General features: G+C 35.7%; 1 protein-coding gene across 9 annotated transcripts in view; it reads left to right on the top strand.

Moving 5' to 3' along the window:
• Dh31-r (Diuretic hormone 31 Receptor) overlaps positions 1–22467 on the top strand; it is a 201755-nt gene that overhangs the window by 159356 nt on the left and 19932 nt on the right. The window lies entirely within an intron of this gene.

Below are 22467 nucleotides of genomic sequence, written 5' to 3'. Positions count from 1 at the left end.
GACTGTAGCAAAATGAATTGGACATTCAAGATCATTGAAAGACTATCTCCATTTCGCACCTCTTGCCAATGTTGAGCAAAATGTAACTTAATTAATGATCAACGATCGCAAGTATCGTGTGTAACGAAATCAATGATTAACGATTATGATTATTGGGTAATTTGATTAGAATTGATACGTAATATAAATAAAGCGAATCTAATCACCAGATTAACTTGTTAGTCGTTAATTATTAAGCGATTACATTTTTGATTATGATTATATCTACAAGATTGTGATAAAGATGCTATAAAAAAAGGTGGTAGAAACTAAAGTAATCTTTTCTTGAATCATTACAAATTATTGATTAATGATTACAGATTACGTAGGTTATTTATAAATACTGATTAATATTAAGGACGCTTACCTGATCAATCATTTTTATTATGGTAATTCATTATTTTTGTCAATTAGAAGAGCAACCATAAAATGATAGAACGCAACATATCCATTTTTAATCGAGTCACGAGCTCTGTGAAAATTGAAGGTGCAGAGTGTCAATAACCATTTGTCGAACAACGAAACAGTCATGTGTCGATTCTTGTTTAGTTGAAAAAATAATTTACCCATCCAGCTCTCAATATTGTCGCGCTTCGAGGTCATATTTTAAAATCCATTGACGGAACACCGATGGCGAACAATTTGACTTTGAAAGTAAACAACCGATACCTGAAGATACAAACTGTATAAAGTACTGTCAAACTATTTGCAAAAAAAAAAAGAAAGAAACAGGATCAAACGTTCCCACAAAGTTGGATTTGGTGACGAATTCGTTCCAAGAATCGATCTTTTTTATTTCGAGCGAACAATGAGTCACAGCCACGCGTGAATCTTGCAACAAGGACAGTAAACAAGATACATCAAGAGCGAATACAATAGCAAACGGTCTCGTATTACAGACGCTTGGTCGTTGAGTTTCAAAGCGATAACGCTTGTTTCTCATTGTCAATGTTACAGTTGTCAAAGCAAAACTAAAAAGTTATACATTTCTCACTGCATACTCGCGAGACTGTTATCAATGGATTGTCGAGATTCTCTCGGTGAAAATAAGACCATACACGAACCTGTTCGGTACAAAATTATTGGTACAAAATTATGGTACAAAAATGATCTCGTTTCGATGAAAATAGAAAAATTCCTATTTTTAGATACATCTTGTGTTATTCGGACAATTTTCTACTTATACTTTATACGTATCAACTATTTTTCAAAAATTTTCAATTACATATAATTAAAAATAGAGCGAAGTCGCGTTTGGATTTATTTCCAACGGAAGAATCTAAACAATTCATCGTGAAAATGTTCTCATAAAGATATAATGTCAAATGTGAAAATTTTTATTTTTATCTGTAAATAAAATTCCCTAGATTGTCAACCGAAGAATTATAAATAGTGGTGGGGACGATCTTTTTGTATACATTCGCTAAAAATTGTTACGTATAGTCGGCCACTACTGTATAGTCCAGAGAATATGCACATAAGTTGTAAATCATAAGACTAACGATGAAATCTCGTCCGTACCATAAACCTAGTTTCGCAAGCATGTATTGTTTATATTTTGGGAGCGAACACGGGATGAAATGTGTACTGTGAAATTATATTCTTGGCTCTGGACTGTGTAAAAAAGCTTGTGGTTGAAATTTTGTAACATTAGAACGGGTAAATCGAGATCAGTTGTTTTAGATAGATAAATTTTCAAACGAGTTTCTCGTTCAAAATTTTGCAATAAACGTAGTCGATAGATAAAATGCATTTACGAAATTAAAATTTTTACGAACTTTGAAAGAATAAGGGGAGCGCAGCTATCGTGACTAGAAATTTGTGTATCGTTTTTCGAATCGATACCAACAGTATTCGTACATTGTAGAATTGTTTACTTTACTTGGGATCCGCTAATAGAAATTTAAATAAATCAAATATCATTGTTTTGTATTACACAAAAAGCTACCGAGAATAAACCAAGAATTTTATTAATTCAGATTTGTACATTTTTGGCATTGTATGTTGTTCGGTAAATTTCCAACAAATTGGCGAGGTATTCCCGGTGGAACTATTCTCTACATGATAACTTCTGAAAAATTAATGACTACAATTAAAAATAACCTGTCCCAGATCGTGTTTCTGAACGTATTTTTATTAAATATATTTGACTGCTACTTGAACAAAAATATGATGAAAAATATAAAAATTTTTTAACTTATTTTTCATTGACCAAACCTCGAAAATTTATTAGAAATATTCCCGAAAAAATATTACGAAAATTTCTACATTCCTAGGAATTGTTCGATACGGTACAAAAATTATCTCGTTTCGATAAAAATATAAAAATTATTATTTTCGAAAGCAGTTTTTTCTTTTTTATTACAACTGATAAAACCGTTACGGAATATTTTGAGTCGATGAAAATTCCAAACTTCTCGTATCTCGTAACAAGGATAAATAGACTTAAAAAATGGATCTGTGCCGTAATAATAAACGACTCGTCCTCCGGGTAGAAATTGTTTCGCACAAAGTTGTGCTATATTTCGCATTAGTGGGTGCACTTTAAAGTAGAACATAAAACTCGGAGAATTTTATCCCGTATCCGGTGTTTTAATCTGGTCCGGCCACCGTGCGTTAGCTGCGATCAATTGCAATCTCGTGAAACGAATTCCTTGCTCCGTTTTCTTTGTCCCATCTGCGCGATCGGTTTTTAAAGGCATTGGGAGCGATCAAATTCACGAACGATAGTATTTTTGAGCAAACAGAAGTACGTGAAATACGAACTACGCGTGTACACAGGGTGGTTCAAAACAAACTGTTCTAAATTTGACCGATGAAAGAGGTCAATGGCGAGCATTTCAAGCGAAGAGATCGAGCGTCGGCGACTCTGTGATTTCTTTGCTTAAAATGCTCACAGTGACCCCCCTCTACTGTTTCGTTGTCTGAATTTATGACACTTAGTTTTTTAGTACTCTGTGCAAAAAGCAAGAACAACTCGCGGACGAATCACAGCTCGAAAAAGTTTCTCATAACCGAAATACTACGACGATTTATCGACGAACGTGCATGCGAAACTGTGGAAAAATTTTTAAATCGGTGAATTGGAAGATGACTATTCGCGCGGTAGTCGAGTTTTCCGGGTTAATCAAAAAACTTCGTAACTTGAGCCTCGAAATGTGACACAAAAAAAAAAGAAAACGGAATGACGCTCCTGAGAACGAGATAAAGGATACTTGTGACCAAAGATAAGATCCGGGCTAAAAAAGGAGTTCCTTGAAAAGAGCCGCGTTTTATTTTCGGGAGAAAAACGCGAATTCTCTAGAAATCCTCGTAAGCGGATTAATTGAGCATCAGGGTTCTCTCTAGTCTTCTCTACCAGCTCTCAATCAGATTTATGTTTTTTTCTTTTCTTCTCTTTAATTTAATCTTTTGTCCCTCACAACGTCCTCGGAAGGGTCCTTCGTAAATACCTATTGGTGTATACTATAGCTGGAAGGGATCGTACGGTATTCTATCAGGAATTGACGATGATTTATAGCTCCTATCGGACACTGTCCGTGATTCAGATAAGATCTAACCCAGCTTCAGCGATGTAGCAATCCTCTCCTATCGTTTAACGATACTCCAGCGAGCTTCATCGAGTTTTATAGATCGATGCGTTTATTAGGAGTGATACGGTCGAGACTTGCGAAAAGTTTGAAAATTGTTTTGAATATTTATATACCGTGGATGTCAAACGCATTACCCACGATTGGTTAAAATTTACGAGCGCTGATATGATTATCGGTCGGGAAAATCTATATTTTCGGTAGAAGCTGTAAAACTTTCAACGTTTAAATTTATCTAAGTGAATTCCCAATTGGAACATTTTTATCAAGAACTATTCTATTTAAAAAAAAAAAAAGACACAGCGCGGTTAATGAGAAGTTTGAAAATTGTATGAACTATTTCCTTGAATTAAGATGCGTTAGAATGTATCAGGGACATGCTGTGAAACATCTTTTGTTACTCTCTTCGTCGTGGTACAACCAGTCTACTATATATTTTCCGTTTATTTTGTTCTTTTTTTTTCCGTTTCCTGATTCGTCACGGTACAATAAATACACATCGAAGTGAATAAATAAAAATAAACGAACGTCGATTTATTTATTTTTTAAATCATCAAATATTCCCCGCGTACGGTTCCCGGAGCTATCAAATTTCCGTTGCAAATTTTCCGAATGCTTCACGAACGTGAAAACTTTTCACGCAGATCGGGTAAATTCGTTCGATTTGAGGGTGCGTTTACAATTCGGTATTCAACCGCGGGCGGAAATACGCTCGCGGAGTCACTGAAATTGTACATCGTTCGTAAAATGACGGTAAAAAGAGCGCGGTTTGAATGATCCTCCATGACGTGCCATAATTTCGCCTATAAAAGTGATTTATCGCCGCGTGGAATGCACGATTCGTTGTCTTTCAACATTTTGCGTTTTGCAAATGATTTCGCGCCATTCGTAATACTAACGGATAGGATCTAAATGATTCACGGTTTTCAGATAAAACAGACCGTGATAAAGGAATCCGTGGATACTTGTTGAGTTACATTTACTGTTTGGTTAGACGATAAGAGAAGTGTCGCGTGGAATACGTTGTACATCACGTTCGGTCTAAGTATAATTTATTAAACCGAAATAAACACGAGTTTGTAAAAACCAATATACCGTTAATATTCTTTAGAAGGTTAAAAGTTGTTACTAGTTCGAATTATACTTTTCAATATTTATTATTTGGAAAACTAAAAATAAAAGGAAAGTTAGGTTTGATCGATATTCGATCGATTCTAAACTATTTGAAAATTTGCTCTTACGAATAGTATAGCAATTAATACATGTACAAGTTGATTATTGAGTGTCCTAGAGTTGTTTATATAAATCGTTGGATTTAGTGTCGCTTCCAAACCGTATAATTTCTTCCTCGAAGTGATAATTTTAAAGTACGAGCAGGTTCGAACGTCGACGCTTAAAGTGCATCTTGTCTCTCGCCCAGCTATCCGCGGTCTTCCTATATTATTCGTTTTTACGTCATGTTTCCATGCACTCGCAACACATAAATGATTCACAGAACGGGAACTGTTCGCGTAACAGTGTTACGATGATAATTCAATCTTCAATATTGTTAGATATTTTCAAGAAACCTGCTCGCAAACCGTGCACATGAAATAGTCCGTTCTTTAACAAAAAAAATTCAATCTTTATTTATTTTTATTTCTTTCATAGTTCATTCGAAATAGAAACTCGATTTTACTTTTAACTCGATTCGACTCGAAGATTTTTCTTTTCTAAATACTCGTTTTTCAATGTAGAGGATACCTCGAGTCACGAGGCATTGAAAGTAAAATATTTTCACCTATCCTAAACATTTTAGTTTCGCGTGTCGGAGACACTCTCGCAGTTTTTTGAATTTGCATTAGTTATTTAAAAAAAAATGAAAAATTACTTATTTAAAGATAAAACTCAACGTTTATTTATCTTTATTTATTTCTCGTCACAATACGTCCGAAATCCTCTCTTAACTCGTCCAACACGATTTTCCTTTCAGTCGATTCGACTCGAAGATTTTTCTTTCCTAAATAAGAGCCACGAGGCGTCGAAAGTAAAATATTTTCACGTATTATAAACATTTCAGTTTCACGCGTCGGAGACACTCTCGCGGGCTTTTGAATTTACATAAGACACTGTCTATTGCCCGACTCTCGACCAAAGACGACGTAGACCGAAGAAACGTGTCTACTCTTTGTGGCGAATCGAATGAAAAGACACAGGAAATAACGTATTTCTCGGGTAAGAAAGTAAGTAAGTTTCGTCGGGGAAAAGTTTTCCGGGTTGGAATTCTCTTGCCGGTCCTTTCGATTTCGCGAACAACCACGTCGAGAAGTATCGAATATCGTCGCGCTGCCGCCGCAAGGCATCGGATACTTGGAAACGAGATTGAAGTTCGCGTGAACATTCGCCGTGTTCTTGCGATCTTCTGCTTCGAAGATTCGAGTCTTTAAGATACGGAACGGCGCTGCGTATTTTAGCGAAATGGGCTAAACTTTCGACGAGTGTTTAAACGACACGATTACGCAAACGTTGTAGAGCTTTTAGGGATCTTTCGACAACGTACGAACGACTTCGAACTTGCACCTAATTTCGAAGCTCGCGAATCGAACTTACGTAGACGTAGATGTTCTCCATAGGGATAACATCCACGTGTTAATCAACCTAAACGAAACGATTTGAAAGAATTGTAACTATTTGTAACGGGATCTCGTATCAATGTTCGATGCGTTACAATCGCAAAAATATGATCGTGGAATTTACGATAATACCGATGAAAATCTGTTGTCAAATGTATTAAATGGGATAACTGAATATTCTTAGTAATGTGTCTGGTGCACGTGTGAGATTCAATTATAACAAATACTTCAAGTGTTTGTACGGACATAAATTGAGATAACAACTAGTCATCGTTTTTTCAATACTTATACTTGAAAATCGGCAATGTCATGCATACAGATACAAGTATCCCGTTATCTTTATTTCGATAATTTATTGATTCGTGTTACATCATTGGTACAATCTCGAATCAGCGTGCAAATATTTAATAGATTTAACTCAGACACGGCGCATTGATCATTACTTAAAACGTGCCTAAATGTAACGTACGAGTATTCTTTTCTCATCACGTGGGAAATCAGGAACGCGACACCGGCTTAGAATAAATTTCCATTGCGTCACAAATAATTTGAAAATCCTCCACAGGCTAACTTCACTTACATAATTCGGTTACAGTTTAACTCCACTTAACGAAAGTCTACTACGACGTTATCTTCCGGTAGAATTTCTCAGACGTATCTTATTAGAAATTTTCTCACGTTCGCAGAGTGTATGGCCTTTACGAGTTTACTACCTATCGTAAATTGCTTCGGAACAGTTTTGATCCGAACGACAACTATAATAATAAATTTTCAAAACTAACGAAACACTAAATCCCCAAGTGCCGTGTTCTTGTCTAGTTCGGTGATCACCGTAGCGAAGTACGATGCAAACATCGAGGTAGCTTTAATCAAAGTAAAGAGACACCTTAAGAAAGATTTTTCAGTACTACGAATGAAGAAGTTAATCGATCAGGAATAAGTAGAATGATCGTAACAGCGACAGAGAGAACTGGAACACAATATTCTGTGAAGATTAAACGATTGAATGTTGTACAAATTTTTAATGGACAAGCAAATTAGGTGAAAGTACATTAAAATGTATTTGCATCACCCTTTCAGACTTTAACTTCGACTCTGTTCCAAAATCTCTGTACACCTCTTTCCTGCACGCATTGAGTTTTCTCAAATTGATTCATTGACTCAGTTTCTAACCAAATATCCAAATAAATATCACGTCGCGTTAACGGTTATAGGATAGCCTATTTAGCGAGAAGCTACCATCGGTTCAATCTGAACCCCAGATCGGTTGATTGTGTCCCGGTTCCATATTTAAAACGACGGCTATGTTCAAAATGTCAATAAGACGATGGTAAATTGCTCGTTGAAATTTCCAATAAAAGCTTCAAGATTCCAATAAGGCACGCACGAAGTATTTAAATTTTACATATTTGATTTTTATAAATAGCAGCTTATCGAAGATGACTCGATGCTTTAAGGTCGGAGTTTGGGAAGCTTCTATTTTTTTATTGCTTTGCTCTACTGATGTCGAAAGATAATTAACGTGTATATCTATTGGACATTGAGGCAACGGAAGCAAAGAACGTGCTTAACAAGCCGTTAATGTTTCGATCAACTAGGGCTAGTCACCTTCGGGACACAAATTTATTTAACGAATAACGAACGTAAAAGAATAAACGTACCCATTTATTTCTTTGTTTAAACAGCGAATAAAATTACGAATCAATTTGAAGTTTTGCTATAAAAAATTGAAAACGACTTATAAACAGACCGGTGGATGTCGAGCTTCGATATTTTAATTCGCACTTGATAATATTACTTGAAATTAAAGAAAACATCACGTACACAAACATTTCGAACAATCACGTAAGATCACTTCACTCCTTTATTTTTACACCTGTTCGTAAGTATAATTATTACAAAGCAAATTGTTGAAATTAATTCACCGCAGAGACTTTTCCCACCGTTGAAACTCTCGCGTCCGTGATACTCGCCGTGTGTTGTCTTTTTGCATTCCCTCGCTCCACGTACGTTCCAGCGAACGAAGAAACCAGAGTTTAAATAGAGAGTAGATTAATAGTACGGTTAGCGGGAGTAACGGACCTATTCGACCAGAAGCGTCGTCTAACGCGAAAGTAGACGAATTGATGCACAAGCACGTTCTCTCTCGAGTGTTCATCAGGTGGTTAACTGTCTCAGATCGATAGTTCGGTAAGAGTATTGAAGACGCAATATAGGTTCGATTAATCTGACGGACAAAGGAGTTTAAAGGGATTCTATAATATAGCGATCGCGTATGTTTTGTCAACGGATATGCGGGCCGATATCAACAGATCGTTGGGTAACTCCATTGCCCATTGGGCCAATAAAATGGAAGGTTTATCGTTCGCGAACATTAAACCGGGGTAAGAAACTCGTCATTTACGAGTGCAGGAAATTACCTAGGATACGTAATCTCGAAAGTGCTCTATCCATTGGAGCTACGATGGGAAGCAGAAACGGTGAATTCCAGAGCGTTCCGTGCGTCTTGTATTTTCAATTGGATAGCGGCAATTAAAATGCGAATACGGAACTGCTGCCGGCAGATGCGCTAGAGAGGTTAATCAACGCGATGGCGTTCTATAGTCGAATGGTAACATTTTTATTCACGATGTTCGAATTGTTTCACTCGTGAAGTTTCCTCGAAATTCAAAGTATTAGGTTGTTCGGAAAGTCATTTCGTGTTTTTTTTTTTTGGTGAAAATGGTGAAACACGATTTTTTTAGAACGTATAAACATTTCATTCAATTATATATTCTCCATTTTGGAAAACGAAATGACTCTCCGAACGACCTACAATAATTAAAAACAAATTATTTACGATCAGAGGAACGTTTCACGGATTCGTGTATATTGCGTATAGAAAATGATATTACTAATAGTACGACGGTTGGTGAATTAATTGAGACTTTTACTGCGAGAAAATTTGATGGAAATATGTGTCGTAAAAAAAAAAAGAATTCACGCGATAGGATAAGTAGTTTCTTGTCTTTTTGTTGAGTTACAAATGTTACCTGATAATTTTTGAATGCAATATTTGAAATTATACGTAATATGTCTCAATAACTGGAACGGTACGATACGAGATAGTGTAGAGGCTTTTAGAACGATGTTTTTGGTGAAGTGACTAGATAGTTGATGATAGGGGCGGTGAACAGAGTGGTGAAACGAGGGAGAAGAAGGGGAATGTGTCAGAGATGGGTAATATTTTATTCGAATAATTGACGACGACTAGAAAAACCGTATAGAGATTTATTTCCTTCGTTTATTCAATCACGTTTTATTTGTTTAACGTGAAATAGAATTTCATTTTATAATTTAAACTGTAATACGTACTGAACAATTTACAGTCGAGAACTGTATATCTTTTATACGGAATTCAAATATTTGATTAAAATAAAATACATTTGTACCATTTATACGCGTCGTTTATTCAATTGGACAGTGTGTGATATTTCATTTTATAGTCGAAATTGTAATTTTTATTAAACGAGTGAAGGGCGAAAAGTTTCCCATTTTTCATTCGTTATACGAAACTTTTATTTAAATAAGAATTTTGTCCATTTTTGGCGTAGAATGATCTCTAGGAGGTTAGGTGCGACAGAGAGTGGCGGGAAATTGGTTCTGGCGAGCGGGAAAGATCGTGTATCGATACTGGTGGCGCCATATAGCGGGCCAGATGAAAAGCGGATACTGTAGGTTACGAGAGTTAGCTGTCGATATTAGTAGGACGAAGAAAGAAAAACATAAAGGAGAACGAGTACGATTCGAAGGAGGGTGATAAAATTAAACAGGTGAAAAAGTAAGCTGGAAAAAAACAGGATCGACGAGAAAAGAGGAAAGTGGTTCGTGAAGGTTAATTGCTCGAATGGACGAAGGTCGAAAGGTCAAATACTTTAAGAGTATGTCGAAGAAAGAGAGAAGCAGAGAAAGAAAAAACATTTGATATTGAGAAAAATGTTTTTCTTTCCAGAAAAAAACGGGAAACTGAAAAAGTCGAGTCAGACTTAGAAGGTGAGTGGAAAAGTGTACAGAACTTGCGGAGAATTATACATCAATAAGTTTGTCCCGATACATCTCAACTTTCTTTTTCGTTCATTTAATATTACTTTGCATTCCAGTGTAAAATATTGAATATTTTATTTAAAATCTCAAAGGTGACATTCGTACCTCGATTAAAGAGTAAGAAACTATCGTATTATATTTCTCGTTCAATATCGTGTAATTTGTATTCCCAACATTTTTCTTAGAACGAATAGCTTCCGTTTACTCTATGATTCTTGTATATAACGTGTATAACATCACACTCTCGTATTAGGAAATATTGAATATTTTCAATATTACACCAGTGGAGACTGGTTAGCAACACCAGCGATGCTAAATTGCTTGTTCTAAACTTGCACTGGTTCCTACGAAACTTCGGTATTCTAAATATGCAACAGAGAACACCCACCATATATACACTCTAAATTCTCCTGGTAGCAACTTTCACGTGAAAACACGTGAATGTACGATTTTCAAAGGGAACATTTTCCTAACTCGAACCACCCAAAAATATTTGTAAGATTTTTCTTTTTCAATTTCTGAAATTTCACTAAGAAATCAAATTACTCGGTATTCTTGCATTGCGATCTATTAATTACGAGATTCGATCAGTTTTCGAACCGTGACTCGCTTTAAATATTCTCATTACGTGCAAATTTATTTCGATTAATTGCAAAGTAACGATCTCTTGGAAGTTCAATCAATTTCATATCAGAGCAGAACTTTGGCTTCGAATCGTCGTCTTAAGTCCAATTCGACATTCGTTAGAATCGAGTTTTAAGATCTCGATTCAATCTGGAAAAGACAATTTAATTTATCTTTGGACGGTTCGCTTGGTTTTTCAGAATCTGCGACACTTTCACTGATTAATCGCTCTTTCGATTGCTATGTTAACCTTTTTCCACCGTTTTTCTACCACAAGGACATGAGAGAATGGGGCTTTCGAAGGTGATTCATTGGTGCTCTTACAGTGTCGCGGTTGATGGAAACACGCGCTATGCAAAGTTTGGAACGGTGAAAGAAAACAATCGGGTAAAATCGAAAATCTGGTATAGTGCTTCAATTCGAGAAAAATTTCTACTTTTCTCTATTTTTCTGTTAGCGTTGAAACATTATCAGCGTTGAAGAGTAATTGGCGCTGAAAAATAATTGGTGTTGAAAAATAATTGGCGCTGAGAAATAATTGGCGTTGAAAAATAATTGACGTTGAAAAATAATTGAATTCGATAGAGAATAAAAAGTTCGGTAAAATGCCTCTCGTGGAAAAATGTATTTTACATTCTATAATATCCAGGTAACTACACACAGATAAAGTGAAAAAGAAAATTGTGAGGACAGTATTTGTAGAACAATATATAAAATAATTAGAAACTAAAATGTCTAGTTAACGTGTGTTTGAAAATTCAAAAAGTCAAGTTATCGTAGAATAAAAAATTTTAATCTCTAGTTAACATCGAGTCTGTCGAAGTAATATACACGAGTTTCACTTCAACAAGTTCAACTAGCAAATTTCCAAGTAGAAATTGAAGTGGTCGATTCCAAAATTTAACGAGCATTTTTTCTAAAATTAATTTGTCTCGAAAGGAAAGAAAAATCTACTATTAAAAAAAATTCTCTCTAACCGTGTACAGCTTCAGGTAGTGAGCAAACCAGGAATTAGAAAAAACATCTAAAAACGGAGATTGATTCGAAACTCGCAATAATCTACTTACGCCAGAATTGCTCAGATTCTGATGGAAGCGATTATCTGAAATTGATGGTGTTGTTATTTTCCTATGAAATTCTCTCGGATCGATTTAATACGATTACGATAACACCGAAATTCTCCGATAGAAAATAGAAGATTAATTTAATAAAATTTTTCGGGTGAACTGGTTTAATTAACTCGACGGTGAACACGAAACCGTAAATTTTTATGCGATCAAGAAGGGAATCAAGGAATTGATACTCAGCGATTGGGGATACAAGTGTAAGAATTTTATACTCATAATAATTCGATGAAAAATTTGTTACTTTAGATAAGCTATATCGTTCAAAAGATCTGTGTTCATCAAACGTTTACGCGTTACGTGTATATATTTTACTTTTTAATTTTAGCGAAAAAAGAAATATATATATATATATATATATATATATTTTTTTTTTCATTAAAATTTCATTCATTGTTGTGTTATTTAATATAAAAAAATTTAAACAACAGTCGATTCGATGGAATCGATCAATAATTTATCCGCGAAATAAATTTCATCGTTTAACTGTTTCGAGTGTCGAAACTAATTATAACTCTTTCAGTCGGTAGCTCGAATACTTCTGGAAGGGAAAAAGAGTTTGCGGGAGTGGGTTCAAGTATGTTATTCCGTTGGAAAATCAGCCTGGAGCAGGATATTTGCGGCGAAATCCTCGGAAATGCGTGTGCACGTGCATTAATGTGTTTGATCGGCAAACAGACCAAGAAGCTTAGAAACTGGCCGCTCGGAGCCCAGCAATCATTCTCTCTTTTATCTTCTTTCCTATTTCATCACCATGACAGAAAGAACTTTCCACTGTGAAACGACCGTTCATCGTATTTGAACTGACGACTTTCGATCGAATTTGCACCTTTTAATGGAACAAAGAACAAATACAAAGATTTCAAAGATTGGGACGATTCTACAATGAAAGGCAATCGATCAACCTCTACGTCTTCACAATTGTACGTACACCAGTGATCACGTTGAACATTGCGACACTGTAATTTAAATAATGTAACAATATAATTTTCAAGAACCTCGAGAAATGCGAGAACACTTGGAAAAATATTCTCGCGCAATACCACGTGTGTAGTGTTTAATATAAACGTTGTACTGTTAGAGAGGTGCATAATGCTGATTTAAATATTATGAATTCAAATAAAAACAGAAAGGAAAATATGTTCGAAATTTCAATATTTATTTAATACTTTGTAAGTATTAAATATTTATGCTTATTTGTTCGATAAGTATTTTATCTTTTAAAATACTTTATATCGAGTCGCAAGAATGTATGTATACATGCAGTAGAATGCACCTCGCTAGATGCAATTTCGATACTTGTGTGCGAAATGTTCGTTGCATTGTGTTGCGAGCGGAACATGGTCACATATCAATGAATGAAATGCTTTCCGTTTGAGATAAAAGCAGATGTTGGGAAGAGTGATGGGACCAATCGTATTCCAGTCGTTAATACCGATAGGTATCAACTTTCAAACATTGGGTTGGGTATCGAAATAAATTGTCATGTATAGGTAGGATGCAAGTACTCGTTGACAATGATTGAGCTGGTCTCTTATCAGGGTTGGAAATTATTTTTAATAATTTTCGACAAGTCTCTACCCAATCGTTTAAATATCGGTCATTATTTTTCATACGGTATAGTTGTACGGTTTTTCATTTTGTTTAAATGATACATCTGTCGAATAAATTTCTCCGTTCGTTGCAACTTCAATCGATGCGGGAGTAATCGCAGACGCAAAAAATCTCTCGTACAATCCTTCCACTTTTTTCTATTTTCAATTAAAATAAACTGCGAAAAGGAAGATGTAGAATTGGAAAGTAAATCTTAAGTGGAACGATAACTCCGATGCAGGTTAGGGAAGGGTAATTTATGAGGAGCTTTTAGGTAGCGATCAGTACGAAAAAGTGGAAAAAGATTCCGAGAGTGTACGGCAAATAATGATCAAAGAGAATTTTAAAAGGTGATACTTAGCAATTAAAAAAAAAAAAAAAAAATACACCGATAGACAATTCGTCGAAAGGTGATTTAATTTCAGTTTTCAAATACGAAGGATTACGATTGAAATCCGGCGGGCTCAGAGAACGAGGGAATAATGAAATTAACAAAAATTGGTAATTTGATATCGTATCGCAGAGAGTTGTCAGGTTTACGCTCGCGTAGATCCGTAAATAAATTTCCCTCGGATCGTATATAATATTTTTTTGAAACGTGCAAAAATCGTTATCAATGTTTCTACGATATTTCGCCTATTACGTTTACCGTTTCATTTCCATGTACAATACAATCTTTTTTATACATTACAAGTTTAATCAACGGAACTAAAGGATACGACGTTGTCCCGTGATCATTAACTTCTCGAGATAAAAAAAATTCTGTTTAAATATGGGATTTCACGCGGAACTCGTTAAGGGTAGTTTCACGAGATAGGACTTTCAAAGGGGAGATACACAACTCCAGCGGTTTCAAGGCGATCGCGCGAGTTACGTTTGTAAGCACCGACACAGAGTTGCAAAACACCGCAAGTGTGCGAATACGGTGGTCATAAAACACGGCCAACACGTGCCAACCTTTTTGTTATCTAATTATTTTCCTCCTATAACAAGCACCACCGATATAAATGAAATATGCACGTGAAGGTATATTATTGTCCATAACGTTATCCCCGTACGCCAGCGTGTTCCCTAATATATTATTTTTATCAGCCTTCCACACACTCTTACGTTTTAAATTATACGTTGTGTTCTACCGATTGTTGAGGACACGATTGAAAATCGAAACGCGAAATTTTACACCGTGTAACGATCATAGAGTACGATTATGCTCAACGAATGCATTTCTCGGCGTATTTCGGGCGATAAAATATCATACTGTTTAAAAAAAAAAAAACGGCACACAAAAAGTGTACACACCGGTTTCTGTTTCCCGTTTCAACTCGTTCGGCACGCTACAAATTCTTTTATCGCGTACATTAATATAAAAATTGTAAACCAAGAAGATTGCATCGATCTACCCTGGATGAGAGCGATTTATTTATACGATTCTTATCCGAAGCTGTTGTTTTACTTCCTTTGCTACCGTATCGACCAAATAATTTCTATCGGGGGTTCGTAAAGATTTCGATTGTCTTTATCGTCGCGAATCGTTTAACCGTGTTCCTTTCCAAGGAAGAAAGAACGATCTCGCGAACTAACAGTGCAGTTAACGATTTACGAGGGTACTGGTTCGGTGAAGTTCGTCTCTCACTGGGTAATAGAGGAAAACCGTGGACGATCCAAACGAAACGGAAGGAATATCCCTGTAAAAGGATAGACTTCGATAACAATCGAGAATCGACCTCGAAACGATTGTTAGATACTTAAACGACGCTCTATAAGTCTGTCAAGCGGTGAGAGCCACCGGCAACTGGCACTTATTTGTTCCCTCCGGTGTGCAATAGCTGTTTCCCGATGAGGCACTATTGATTCCAAGACGTGCACAAGTTACTCGATACTTCGCTACGACGTAGCCGAAGAGTTTCAAACTCTGCACACCCAGAAACTTCACTTACGTAACTGACCACCGAACAACTCCATTCGTCCATCGGTCTCTTTCCATTCACCTTTAGCCCTTCGTTGCTGTCACCTAATTCGAAACTCGAACCACTTCCATACGTTACACTCGAGGGGTTACAGGTCGAGTGCTGAGAAACGTGGAAGCATTTGGATATGTTATCTAACGTTTATCTATCGTTCGAAAGCACACACATTGAATCGTAAAGTTACGAGGCTAATTCGAAACTCGATCGTTATCAGTGTGTGTGTTACGTTCACAGGACCGATACGATTATTTCGTACGATTAATGGAATTTAATAAAATATTGAAATGTAAGAAGCGAAACTTCGTTTATCGTTTACAGAAGAGCATATGTTATATAAAAGAAGAAGTAGTCGATCGATGTATTTGACGAAGAAAATTACAAATTGATTGCACGTCGAATGAAATGTTTTGATAAATTTAGAGTATGATTCTTTTTTAGAGTCTTGACAAAAGTACACGATTCATCAAATGCTTCAGTTTATTTCACTTTGAAACTATTTTCGGTGTAAATTGGAATTAGAAAATACGAAATGTAACTTAACGATTATACGAGGGACATAATGGGAAAAGTGGATCGAACGAAGATCGGAAGCGATTACAAATTTACATAATTGCGGCGTAATTTTAAATATTTTATTATTAAATATACGCGTGGAATAGTTTTAAATAACTACTCGAAATAAGCTTTAACAATTCAGAGATATCGAACGGAAAATAAAACTTTTTGTATCGACCTACTGATCGAACAATACGTCTTCTTTAATACGATGTTTCTCGTAAATGGACTTGGTTTTGACCAAATAACGTGCACAAAATTTCATTGTTTTTTCTACGTTCGTTCTTAATCGCGTCCGAGTATTGTTCCAATTACCATTAATATTCTAAGCGAGAGAAACAGGACGCAGTTGCCACGAGTTTTTTTCTTCGATATCCTCTCGGACGAAGACATTTAGGCGACTGGCCCCAATGCGTCAATCATTTCTTTTCTGTATCGTCCCCTGAAACGGGAACGGTGCTCATATCGCATTACCCTCGACAAACGTTCCGGCTTTAATGGTCCGAAACTGGTCTATCGTTCGGCAAAGCAGGAAGGAAACCGAATTTTTTTTCCCCCCCGACTTCGTGAATCGAGCGACGAAATTCTGTGTGAAAATGTTTATTAGAGCAAAAGATTCGTCGAGCCGTATGCCCGAAAATTTGCAACAATTCAACCACAGGGTGCCTTGCGAACAAATATTGGGTGTAATTTTTTTTTAAACATTGATATTAAATATTACATCACCAGTGAAAATATATAATATCAACGGAGAAGAATTTGTGAATATTGCCCGCGTGACATTTTTTAGATATTAATATGTTGCAATATATCAAATTTAAGAGTGGAAATATATATCAGCGGAGAAAAATTTGTGGATATTCTCCGCGTGATATTTTTTAAATATTAATACGTTCCTTTGCTTTCTGTACGTTTCATGGAATATTTTATTAGTCTTTTTTTTATCTGTCTACTATATTTATTACACCTCAGCGACGATGGTTTCAATACTTTGGGCTAGTGTTTTCCAAAATGAGAGCAATCTTTAAACGGGGCATCTGACAATCTAGGTAGGCCTTGAACAAACATTTTTTTTACGAGTAAAAAAATGTGGACAACTTGAATACCTATTAATATATTGTTCATTGGAGTTTACCAAGCGTAGGAATACATTCTTCTTGTATTACTTGAAACCTACTATTTACCTCGAGCGTAGAATTTGCTTTTCCTTGTAGGGGATACTTCTGAAAAAGTTTGGAAATCGTAACTTTAAGCGAGGGACATGACTCAAATATTATTCAATAGAATTGTATTGTCCTAAAACCATATTATCTGATCAATCTTATAATTATGGTTGAAATTTTCTTTCAAAATTGGTTCCAATTAATGCTGTACAACCCCATAAAATCTTTCAATATTTATTCGCTGTTACAACAGAATGAAGAAGCTGAAAACAAATTGAAACTAATTTGTAAAATGTATATGAAAATTAGACGTCTGTTTCGAGATTCGGTGAATTCTCTGCGTATATTTCACTCGGATTTCACTATTGCGTTACACTGTTTCGTTCGAGGAATTTCAAACGAATAATGAGAAACGACGCAAATACAAATCGTCGAGGAAGTTTGGTCGTCGTGTCGAAAAATCTACGATCTTGTGAAATGCTAATGAAATACGTCAGCTTGATTCAAAAATGAAAAGCGAAGGGAGCTGTTGGCCCTTAATGTTCCGAAACTTGGGACACTCTCGCGGTTTTGAATAAGAGGCTTTAAAAGCCGTTTTCCAAAGGCTTTAGGGTACCTCAGCTCCAAAGATTTTATGTTCCTTAGCATTTACTTTCCGCTGTGACGCTGATGGATGCATATTACTCCCCTCCAAGGTTCGATGCCGGATTTCGCGCGCGTGTTGAAGCAGATCGATGCTACAAGTACATTGAACATTTTTTAAAATGATTACTTACCTACTTAAATTCAAGGACAAGACTCTTTGTACACCTGCAATATGTCGACCGTGCTATCCGACGTCTATGTGGATTAATTCGCTATAACCTTCGACCGTGTACAACATACATTGCAACATGCACGAAACTCACATTCTAGAAAGTGCATAGGGGATGCAAAAATAATTTAAGTACAATTTTATTTGTTCGACAGGATACATTTTTAATAAGTAGAGCGAGAGAGGTTGAAACAATATACACAAAACACCATAAAAAGCAGATAAATGAACGTATTAAAAGTAATAAAACATAACGTGAGAAATGTAAAATTTACTATTTAAGAAAGTTTCCCTTGGAAATTTATGGAACTTTTTAAAGAGAATACGTGGTAATTTGTTAACGATGTTACATACATTTTTAACAAATATAAAAGTTGAAATTTATATTTTTCTTGTAAAACGAGAGAAATTAACTTTCGGTGAATTCTTATATCTTTCCCCCGATTCCTCAAATTTGTATTTTCAACACGATGCTTGGGTATCGTCTGTAACGAAAAATTATGCAAAATTTTCTATGAATTTCACGCGCCCTCCAAAGAGTTTAAAACGTTCAATCAATACTTCCTGCGCTTTCGATGCGTAGAGTGCTTGTTATGCATAAGCCTTCCCGAAGCGTAATCCGATTCCATCGTTCGTCGACGGATTTATCCGCGATCGTCGAAAAGCTGCTCTTCCGCGACATTCTGGATGCGATCGAGAAGTTGCGAACGTGATGTGAAACGACAATTTACATGGTCGCGTTCCACACCTCGCAAGTAAGAAAAAGGTCCTAATAAACAGATGTCTGGAAAACTGTCGCCATCGAAATACAATTACAGAAGTTGTATGTCTATTGTACATACGCTACGGGTACTATCCGGATCTGTGAAATCATTTTTAACCGAACCTATAAAACGGAGTCGTCCTCCTGACTATTTTTGTTTATTTTGCGCAAGTTAATGATTTTCAATCGTGAAAAGAAAATAACATTTCTATATTTTTCAATTCCTTATTAATACAAATTTTGTGACAATATTATACACGGATTGGCTGACTTTTCCTGATAAAAATAAGTCCAAGTACGACCGTATTCGAACTTTTAATTCTACTTAATTGAAAGTTTTCCAGAGTTGATGACAAATAGAGTATAACAAAATATAAGCGTTTTCATTTTCGTCGAACGTAATCGTATGCGCGTACGTGTTGTTTAAAAACCGTATTTACGCAAGTCTCTCGATAAAAGATATAAATCGGCGAGACACGAACACGGAATGCAACGTAGGTTTTGCGTGCAACTGACGCAACGCAAACGCGACTTTTCCCCGTATTCTTGTCCAAGTCGCGTAGAAAATTATTTGGTGAATACGTTCACGGGACAAAAGCACCGCAAACAATGGCATTTTCGTTGGAAGCAGTCCACCGTGCGTTTTGTCTTCGCTGGAAATGCCATCTCGTGTGGATAATGCGACCGTCAACAGCCGTACGAAGTTCATAAATTTTCGGCGTTCATTAATAATTGGCAAAACGTTTAAAGCCCGATACAGCTCGTACTCCACTATCTGTACGTACGTAGGCGCATTATATCTTCGTTGCGCACCACGTGAATTCCCTTGGTCTCGGTTATTTTTACGGAAGAAGATTGCTATTCGAGGAGGCACAATGGAAACTTCATTATCCGTTGAATATAGGTATGCACGTTGCAACGTGAAAAATTCCTGAGTATATTTTTCCATCGGTGGAACTTGCAATGTTTATACGAACAAATTGTAGCAATTGTGAAACAATTTATGGATTATAAATATCGATATGTAATTGAAAAAAATTTTCTACAACTTCACTTTATTTAGAACTGATAAATCTTAAATTGTAGGGATATGTAGTGTTGTATATATGCACACGAGAATTCAAAAGTACAATAGTTTGAGAATAATGATGAGAAGATTCCTTAAGAATGTCGGTAGATTTTATTCTCTGGAATTTTGAACTTCTGAAAATTAAAATTCTGATCTTAATGCAAACCACTGTACGTAGACTAAAGTTGTAAGACTTAAGTTGTATAATTATATGGAAACGCATGATAATTCTAAAATTATTGCGGGTGCACATTCCAAGGATTAAGAGAAGCCTTCTTGAGAATACCGATATACTAAAATTGTTATTCTTTCGAATTTAAAACTTTCTAAAATTATAATGTGGATCTTATTTATGTACGAGCGAGTTTTTTTTATAGATTTTTAAACATTTTTAACCGTAAGACTAGTCTTACACATATAACACTGATTTTTCGTTTCTTTCTCTCTTGAAAGATACTAATGGTTTAAATATAAAATATTTCATACTTTGCGTTTATTTTATCGAAAGAAGTCACTTCTTTTGTACCATTCGCGAACACCCTGCCCGTGAAAATATGAATGCCGTGGCTCCAAAGAGAACTGTAGCGTTCATGCATATTCGTTCATAGCGTTGCACTCTTTCGAACGACGGAACCATTAGGCGTAACTCGTGAAGAACACAATCAGTGTTTTGACTGTAGACTCGAGTATTTGACACGTTCATAGTCTTCTGACTCGGTCGTTTTTAATTTCAACAAGTATGGGTCTTAGAAATCTTTTCTATAATTGCAAAATGTAGATCTATCGTAATATGATAATAATGCTTATCGTTCAGAAAAAGAGGTAGAGTATTTGTCACTTTGAATAAATCGATAAAACTTCATGCATATTCGTTCACGTGTTAAAGGGAAGACTCACATGCCAGTCTCTGTACTTACACGTAGTTATACGTTAATGTTCGTACGTGTATCTTTTCTAAGAACTTTTTAACACGCGCACGGAAAGTTTTTAATTTTCGGTGCTCGTCGTTTGCTGTCGGGAACTTTTCAGTGTGACGTTTATTGCAAAACCGAACGTGATCTACGATACACGCTGGCCTTCCTGTTCCCTGATACCCTCTATTTTCCACTACTCTTTCGAACTTATCGGAAATACGAAAAGGAAACGACAGGTTCGAGTAGATACCTGTGTAACATCTTTATACTATGAAGTTGTTAACTTCGTGCATAATACAGGGTCTTTTATCCTTTATTTAATCGAGAGAAATATATCGAATATTTATCAATAAACGGAAAACAGTTTTTTTATTATTATTATTATTATTGTTATTCATTATTAGTAGCAAAAATTATTTGTTTCAAAATTTCAAGAAAAATAAGATATGAACGAAAAATTCCTATTATGTTTATACACGATGTAACGTATGAGTATTTATACATTACTTTTAAATAATTTTTCAAACGTAAATGATTACATATTTCGTTTATGATTTATCTTTATTTATAAATTGAAATTATTACTTTAATTATTTTCCAATTAACGTTACTTTTAATATAAATACCTTGGAAACGGAGATATCTTAAAATACAAATAAACACATATCCCATTTTTCAGAGGTACATAAATGCCTATATTTAAAAATATTTAAATATTAAAATCTGGAATCAACAATGAATAAAATTTGTTTTGTTCGATACTCGAGATAGTCTCATTCCAGTCAATTGACCATGCAGTAGTCGGCTTTAATACTATTTCTCTTCCAACTAACATTCTTGAAAATATTGTCGTCACGGCTTGCGACATTTCTTGGCAAGAAAGAAGCTCCTGTTGTCTCGTTGCCTCTGTTTATTTTTCTACTTTGAAAGAATGAAATCGGTTTGCTTCGTCAAGCGGAAGACAGAAATAGTGTCAAGTGCAATGCACGTAATTTTCTCATTTACGTCGAAAGAAAATGAACAACCGACAACTATGATGAATGATATTCATTTATCATTCACAGTTCCACTTCACAGTTTCATTTCTACCGCGTTCTCGTTTTATATTTTCTTTCAAACGTTTGTGTCTGAAGCAGCGCGATGATAATTTTCATTGCATTTTTGGTACTGCAGACTACGCATCGTCGCAAGTTACGTTGTGGCAACTTTACTAAACCAAATATTTTTTCCTAACCGCGCGCTTACATCCATAATTGTCTGACTATACACTCGCATTACCTTTGTCTGACCATAGAAGGCAGTAGTATCACTTGTCAGGCCTTATACGGGGGTCCTACTACTTGTCCGACCATATACGGTGTTTGTTAATACCGAACCCAGACTATTGCCACAATAATCAAATTGAAGTTCAATCTTTCCACTTTCTTCCCAATATGGCCTATTATAAGTAGTATAACCCCCTGTCCATGACCAGACAAGTAGCGTAACCCTCGTCCGTGATCAGACAAGTAGAATTATCCATTTGTGATCAGACAAGTAGATTTATCCCGTTTGTGG

Source organism: Ptiloglossa arizonensis, chromosome 5 (assembly GCF_051014685.1).
Source record: "Ptiloglossa arizonensis isolate GNS036 chromosome 5, iyPtiAriz1_principal, whole genome shotgun sequence".
NCBI classification, from domain to species: domain Eukaryota; kingdom Metazoa; phylum Arthropoda; class Insecta; order Hymenoptera; family Colletidae; genus Ptiloglossa; species Ptiloglossa arizonensis.
Note: the sequence above shows the minus strand (reverse complement) of the source record. Positions and strands in the feature narration are given on the sequence as shown.